The following is a 7,563-nucleotide window of genomic DNA, read 5'->3' as shown; positions in this document are numbered from 1 at the left end:
TCTTTGGACAAGAGCCCCCCCCCCCCGCCCAGAACAGGGCTCTGTTCTAACTGTAGCTGGGAATCATTCTGTTCACAGAAGTGCTCCATTGGAGCCAAGCCTCCTTCTGGCCCACACTCCCAGCTGATGATTATCATCCAAACTGGCCCTAGCACAAATACTTAGAACTGGATCCTATGACTCATTTTCTCCAGGAACATCTGGCAAACTAAGCATACACGGGTTCATAAGAGAAAATGATCAGAAGAACAAACACTATCTGTGAGAGCAGATATTTATTTATTATTTGGACTTTTAGGCCATCCTTCCTTGCAAGCAGGGCTCATCAGAACAGAAAAATCAGTAATAAAATACAGCACAAACAATAAATAGAACAGGTTATTCCAAGGTGGTGAGAAATTCTGACAAAAATTGAAACCTCCCACAGTCTCCTGAGGTTACTTACTGTCCCATCGCTGTCCTCAACCAAATGCCTGGCAGAACATCTCTGCCTTACAATCCTTGCGGAAAGGAAGTAAATCCCACAGGGCACGAATGTTCTCCGGCAGAGAGTTCTACGAGGTGGTTGAAGACAGTTGGATTTCTCTCATAGGCAGTCTCTGTTCGCTCCCCCTTGCAGTCTGTCGCCTCGTGCTCGGCCCACCCACCCACCCTGTATGTAGTGTAAACACAGGTTGGTTGCCCCATTTAATGGGGGACCAGGTAGGAATTTTTTGTCCCCTTCCCTGATTGGCTATTGAGATGGGGTCTTTTCGCTTACCTTGCACTGCTGTCAGTGGATTGAGGAATTGGTTTGGGATGGTGCCTAGGGGCTAGTTCGTCACTTTGTTAGGGCAGAATTAGGTTTAAATAAAGTTCAGCGGCTCCTAAGCACCAATTAATAACCCCTGGGGGGGTAGAGGGGTCTGCGGGATCAACCCTGCAGATGTGCGGCTGGGGATGAGGCTTGCAGACTGCCTATGAAGATGGCCATGATGGAGACTCAGCGCTGGCTGTGCGGTGGTGTTTGAGGGCTCCTGAGGGCGCATCCCAATCTTGGCTCAGCTGGGTTTGTATGTGACTTACAGTTGGCTTGCCGTTTATACGGTTTAAGGATGGGGGTCAAAGCGACACTAGGCCTTGTCGTGCCGCTGTTTTCATGTTGCCCTTTGCCGTTAAGTTAATATTTTAATAAAGTGGCCTTATTTCATCCAACCTTGTTGTCTGACTATTTCTTCCATCTGGGGGGGGGGGCAATGCTATATTGCGGGCATATTGAGAGAGGTGGCCCCAAAGGTATGTGGGGCCCTGACCACTAAGCCAATATATACATTTTATGACAGACATTGAAGATATCCCTACTATATCAGCTGTTGGATTAACCTTTGCTGGGCATAGAAATAAATGAAAATTCATAGAAGAAGGACATTTGTAGATAGAAGACTTTTATTTATATGTTGTCTACTCTCCATAGAAATCTGGATGATGGTAATTCGATTTCACCTGGAACACTGAAACAATTATTATAAGGTACACTAGAGTCTAATATGTGAGTGGTATTGTTAAGTTTTGCTTTAAATAAATGAAAAAAAATCTTGTTGGTTTTAAAGGTGTTAGTGGACTTACTCTTCTACTGCCGACCAACATGGCTATGCATGTGGAACTATTTCTACTGCCCTATAAGGTGTGTAAGAGCAAGCAACAGACTATTTTGCATAAATTCTCATAGGGCATATACCCACATAAAGTATCACAATATGAAAATACAGTACAATATTTCATATTTCAGCATAGGCATTTCTTCTTTGAGGGAGAAAAATGACAGACACAAGGAAAACCCCCAAGGATAGGAACCTCCATATTAGCAATCACCACCATTTTTGGTGAGCATAAGCACTGGATAAGAACATAAGAGAAGCCAATGTTGGATCAGGCATATGGCCCATCCAGTCTAACACTGTGTCACACAGTGGCCAAAAATACCAGAGGCCATCAGGAGGGCCAGCAGTGGGGCCAGGACACTAGAAGCCCTCCCACTGTTGCCCCCCCAAGCACCAAGAATACATTGCATCACTTGCCCCAGACTAAGAATTCCTATCTATACTTTGTGGCTAATAGCCACTGATGACCCTCTGCTCCATATGCTTATCCAGTTCCCTCTTGAAGCCATCCATGCTTGTAGCCGCCGCCACCTCCTGTGGCAGTGAATTCCAGGTGTTAATCACTCTTTGGGTGAAGAAGTGGGATCTTCTGCTCCTTGAGGGAGGGAAGATTGAGTTATCTTTCACTAGAATACACACTCTGATTCTACTATTTGTGTTTTAATGCCCAATTTCTGTTATGAGTAAACAAAGAAACACAATTCTGATCCAAACTACAGAGGGTTTAGTCACTTGGAGAATTGAACTTAAGAAAAAAACAAAAACCTTTCAAGGCTTAATTAATGTTCTTAACAAGTTTCGGAGAATTTTTCTCCAGAGACGTTCTTCTGGGAAATAATGGCAGATGCTTGGATATGCTATCAAAAAGGAAGCCATAATTGCTCCATTTCATCAGAAGTTCCTTCGAAACCACCTGTCAAGTACATAGAAAAGTAATAAGGTTGGTGCCTACCATTTATTGTCCATATCTATTGGCCTATTGCCCTGATGTGGATGTCCCAGCCCAGCCCCGTCTCATCAGATCTTGGGAGCTAAGCAGGGTTGTTCTTGGTTAGTACGTGGATGGGAGCCCACCAAGGAATACCAGGGTTGTGATGCCAAAACAAGCAGTGGCAAACCACCTGTTTGTGTCTGCCACCTACCTGCCTATCTCAGGTAGGTGAGATGAAAGTACATTTTAAATACTGTGTCCATGTACAGCATCATAAGTGCAACATAAGTAGACAATGAACTAATTTACATTGAATTTTGTAAGATGCTATGCATCATGATCAAATGTGTGGCTGCAGCTCGGTTGCCCGGTAGTCATTCTTTTTTTAGTCTAAAAATATTCTGGAGAATGACACACTCCACTGAACTCAACAGAAACAGTGTCCAGGTAACTGGGCGTATGCAATGCTCCCTCTAATCTGTGGAGTCTTGTGAGCAAAAATTCTACTTTGTGAGCTACTGGCATTAAAGGTCCCGGTCACACGGAGCATTTGCCACACTAAAGATATGGAGGATAGGCGGATTTTCCAGGTGCGATCATAGCACAACATCTGGGAAGCGTAGTGCTCCTGTGGCTATCCGATGGCATCCCGCCGAAGATGCGGACGAAAAAACTAGTACCTTCGAGGTACTGGTTTCCGAACACCGCGGGGCAAGGACAGGCATTTGATCGCATTTCCGGTGGACTCCCGTGGCATCCGGTGCCTGCTGATGTTCCTTCGCAAACAAGGGGTATTTCTCCCCAAAGTCTCCGCAGGATGCGCAAAAGCACCCAACAGTGCATGCGCACAAACTGCAGTAAAATGAACACCCGTTTGCCATGGGAGCAGTGTGTAGTGATTGCTGCTGTGATCGCACCGCGCTGCTTCTTTGTCACGCTGCTGGATAGCTGTGTGATCGGCACCTCACCCCCTAACCATGGGACCTCGACGGGACGTGTGATCGGGCAGCCACATGTTATTTTGCTCCAGGGCAAACAGCCACACTCCCCCCCCCCCGCTTTTTCTGGCCCGTGTGACCGGAACTAAAGTTGTGAGAGAGCGATCTGCCTACTGCATAAATTAGTTTGCTCTGGAGCCCTCCTTCCTGAGCTTAGACAAAAACGTGCGAGCTGGAGGCTAAAAAACTGTGAGCTAGCTCACACTAACTCAGCTTAGAGGGAACACTGAGCAGGAGCTAGGAGGATACAATTGTTGTCAGTGCAGCAGCAGCGCCCCATTGTGAGCTAGTGCCTCATTGTGTATCATTTGTCGTATGTTCCATCAATTAGAAAATAACTTGTTATTTCATTGCATCCCTCCACATTAGTTTGAAAGGTGAGGAACTTCTAGTTAACTATCTTTTTTTGCATTCATGGATATTGGCTATCAATCTATATCAAATGCTATCTCTGCACCTTAGATAAAGAAATTGGAGAGTATGAAATTAATTACCACAGTACCTTTAAACAGGGTTTGCAGAATGCTGAGCTCAGCTGTGCTGTGCTTTCTTGTGCGGTCTCTTTAAGTTTAAAAGGACTGTACAAGAAAGCCTGAACATGGAAGGCAGGCTGCTCCCCACACCTCAGCTGTTATTGGGGTTTTTTTTGGGGGGGGGTGTTCCTGTGCATGTTTAAAGGGGCTGCTCCCCATTTTTTTGGTACCAAAACAGCTGAATAGCAGGGAGCACAAAGCAGGGCTTTAAAGGGACTCTGTGTCCATTTAAACCCCTGTTTTCTGCTCTATCCACAAACCACCATGGACCACCACAAATGGTTTTAAAAGTTCATGGAGGTTCATGACAGTTGACATATCAGAAACTTTGGTTCCTGAACTATGAGCAGGGCAAAATCCATCACAGATTTTACTTCATGGTCCACTTCTTGCCCACCCCTATTTTGGACTTCTTTGGTGGTCTCCCATCCAAGTACCAACGAGGGATGCCCCTGCTTAGCAGCCAAGATCTGGAGAGGTCAGAGCAATAAAGGCAATAGGGCTGTACTATAGCAGAATAGGTCAAGGTGCTGTTTTTTTTTATAGAAGGAGGGGGAATGTGGATTATCCTGTCGCCATGCCATTGTATTTTTGCTGATGAAATACCATTTTTATTCATTATATCCCCAGTAGGTATCAATGAGGAGATGTTGAATGATCCTGTACTAGTACTTAGATTTCCAAAATTTGAAAAAGAAAAAAAAAGCATAGCATTTTTTTCTGCTTTCAGTTTCGGAAATCTGAGTACTAGTACAGGATCATTCAACATCTCCTCGAATTGATAGTGTCAACCATCACAGTGGTTATTTGTTGTTTCTTTGTATGCACTGTTACCAGTTTAGTGTAACAGTAGAAAAGAGCAAGAGTCCAGGAGCACCTTTAAGGCAAGCAAAATTTGTGGCAGGGTAGGTGTTTTCGTTAAGTCACTGCTCACTTCTTCAGTCTGAAAAAAAATTCTTTTATCAGCAGCTGCCATCACAATTCAAGGATCTTCATTGTGTGACTGAAGAAGTTGTGTGTATGCAAAACAATGTTTAAAAACACTCATAAAATGTTCATTTTTAAAAGATATTGTGTTAAGAAGAACTTTTGACTGGAATTTTGAAAGAGTTACTACTAGAATTATGGATAACCTCACTCCCTGAAATTTTGTGGTAAGTGGCACATCCTTCAGCCGCCATTTTGTGGTTGTGCCCAACACCTTGTGTTAGTAGTCCAAAGGTAACTGGAGGCTCAAAAACATATGGGGGGGCTCTTTACAGAGGATTGGATCCAGTGGTTCTGTTTCACTGTGAAACCCTCTTCTAGTGCTAAAAGCCCTCCTCTGATGGAAGAGGTATGTTCTAGTACAGAGCTAGTTTGGTGTAGTGTTAAGAACGGCAGACTCTAATCTAGAGAACCGAGTATGATTCCCTACTCCTCCACATGTAGCCAGCTGGATGACCCTGGGTCAGTCACAGTTCTCTCAGAGCTGTTCTCTCTAGACCAGTTCTCTCAGAGCTCTCTCAGTCCCACCTACCTCACAGGGTATCTGTTGTGGGGAGAGGAAGGGAAGGAGATTGTAAGATGCTCTGAGATGCTGAGTGAAGGGCGGGGTATAAATCCAACTCTTCCTCACCTAGTATTGGAAAGCTCGGTATACTTGGAGACAATTCCACAGTTAGTGGAACAATACTTTTGGATCTTACCCTGTATTTATATTATACAAATATACAGGCACTGTATACATAGTGTGTAAAAAAAATATATGTTCACCACATAAATTGAAACGTTTGTCAAAAACATAAATAAAGATGAAAAGAAATAGGATAGGGAACATTTGCTGATTCTTAGTTTATTATTGCCTGACTTGGATGGCCCAGGTTAGTCTGCTTTTGTCAGATCTTGGAAGCTAAGTCGGGTCAGCCCTGGTTAGTACTTAGAAGAGAGACCATCAAGGAAGTCCACAGCCACTACACAGGGACTGGATATGGTAAGGCAACTCTATTTCTCTTTTGACTCGAAAATCCTATGGAATGACCATAAATCTGCTGCAATTTGACGGCACTTTCCACCACCCGTCTGCTATTAATGTACGCACATTTAGAAACAAGTCTGTGATTGGCCTGAAGACATCCAGCAAGCTTCCATGGCAGAGTGGGAATACTGAACCTGAGACTCCCAGATCTTAGTCCAACACGATAACCTCTGTACCACACTGGTTGTCAATATTTCTTGCTTAACTCTAGTTAATGCCAGGGCTGTAGTCAGGATTTTGTGGCTTGTGGGGCAACTTTTTCTTCTTCTGGTGGGGTTGAAGTTCTCAGTGCAGAGAGGAAAGCCAGAATTCTGAGGATTAGAACTCAGCTACTGTGGAATCAAGCCTTTTAAAATCAAAGCATGGAGGCTTCTGCAGATCTTAGCCCGAGAGTGTGACAACAGCAGGCTGAGAAAAGGGTATGTGTGCAGATCTCTGGATTGCAAGCTGTCAGCCACTTTAGATGGCAGTTTGCAGCTGCAGCAAGTTAATCACTTCTGCCAGCCTAAGCAACCATTCTGATAACAAGCCGGCAGGTGGGGGATGATGACTTCTATAGTCCAGAAAGATGACGCTTCCGTATTAGATCCCTTCCAGTCCGGTTTCCGCCTGGGACACGGGACGGAGACGGTGCTGGTCACTCTGACGGATGACCTCCAGAGGCATCTGGATTAAGGAAATGTGGCAGTATTGCTGTTGTTAGATCTGTCAGCCACGTTTGACACGGTCGACCATCAGCTGCTGACCCACCGCCTTGACAGCATGGGAATCCAGGGACTGGCCCTGCAATGGCTTGCTTCCTTTCTCCAGGGTCGGGGACAAAGGGTGGCACTAGGGGAACAGCAGTCCAGGAGACACCCACTGGAATGTGGCATGCCTCAAGGGGCAGTGCTGTCCCCGATGTTATTTAACATCTATATGCGCCCCCTTGCCCAGGTTGCCCGGAGACATGGGCTGGGTTGTCATCAGTATGCTGATGATACCCAGCTCTATCTGATGTTGGACGGCCAGTCGGACTCCAGACCAGAAGATCTGGACTGGGCTTTGCAAGCTGTGACTGGTTGGCTCAGACTGAGCCGGCTGAAACTGAATCTGGCGAAGATGGAGGTCCTGTGCCTGAGTCGGAGCGATTCAGAGGTGGGATTCCCGCTCCTGACCTTCGGTGGGACATCATTGGTGCCAGCGCCAGAGGATAGGAGTTTGGGAGTGCTTCTGGATACCTCCTTAACAATGGAGGCCCAGGTAGCAGCCACTGCAAAGTCGGCCTTTTACAATCTTTGGCTGATTCAGCAGTTGGCTCCCTTCCTTGGCTGTGACGACCTGGCTACAGTGATCCATGTGATAGTTACCACATGATTAGACTACTGTAACGCTCTCTACATGGGGCTGGCCTTGTTGCAAATCCGGAGACTGCAGCTAGTGCAGAATGCCACGGCCAGGCTGG

This window comes from Gekko japonicus, unplaced genomic scaffold, assembly GCF_001447785.1.
Source record: "Gekko japonicus isolate JY-2015 unplaced genomic scaffold, Gekko_japonicus_V1.1 scaffold4250, whole genome shotgun sequence".
NCBI lineage: Eukaryota > Metazoa > Chordata > Lepidosauria > Squamata > Gekkonidae > Gekko > Gekko japonicus.
Note: the sequence above shows the minus strand (reverse complement) of the source record.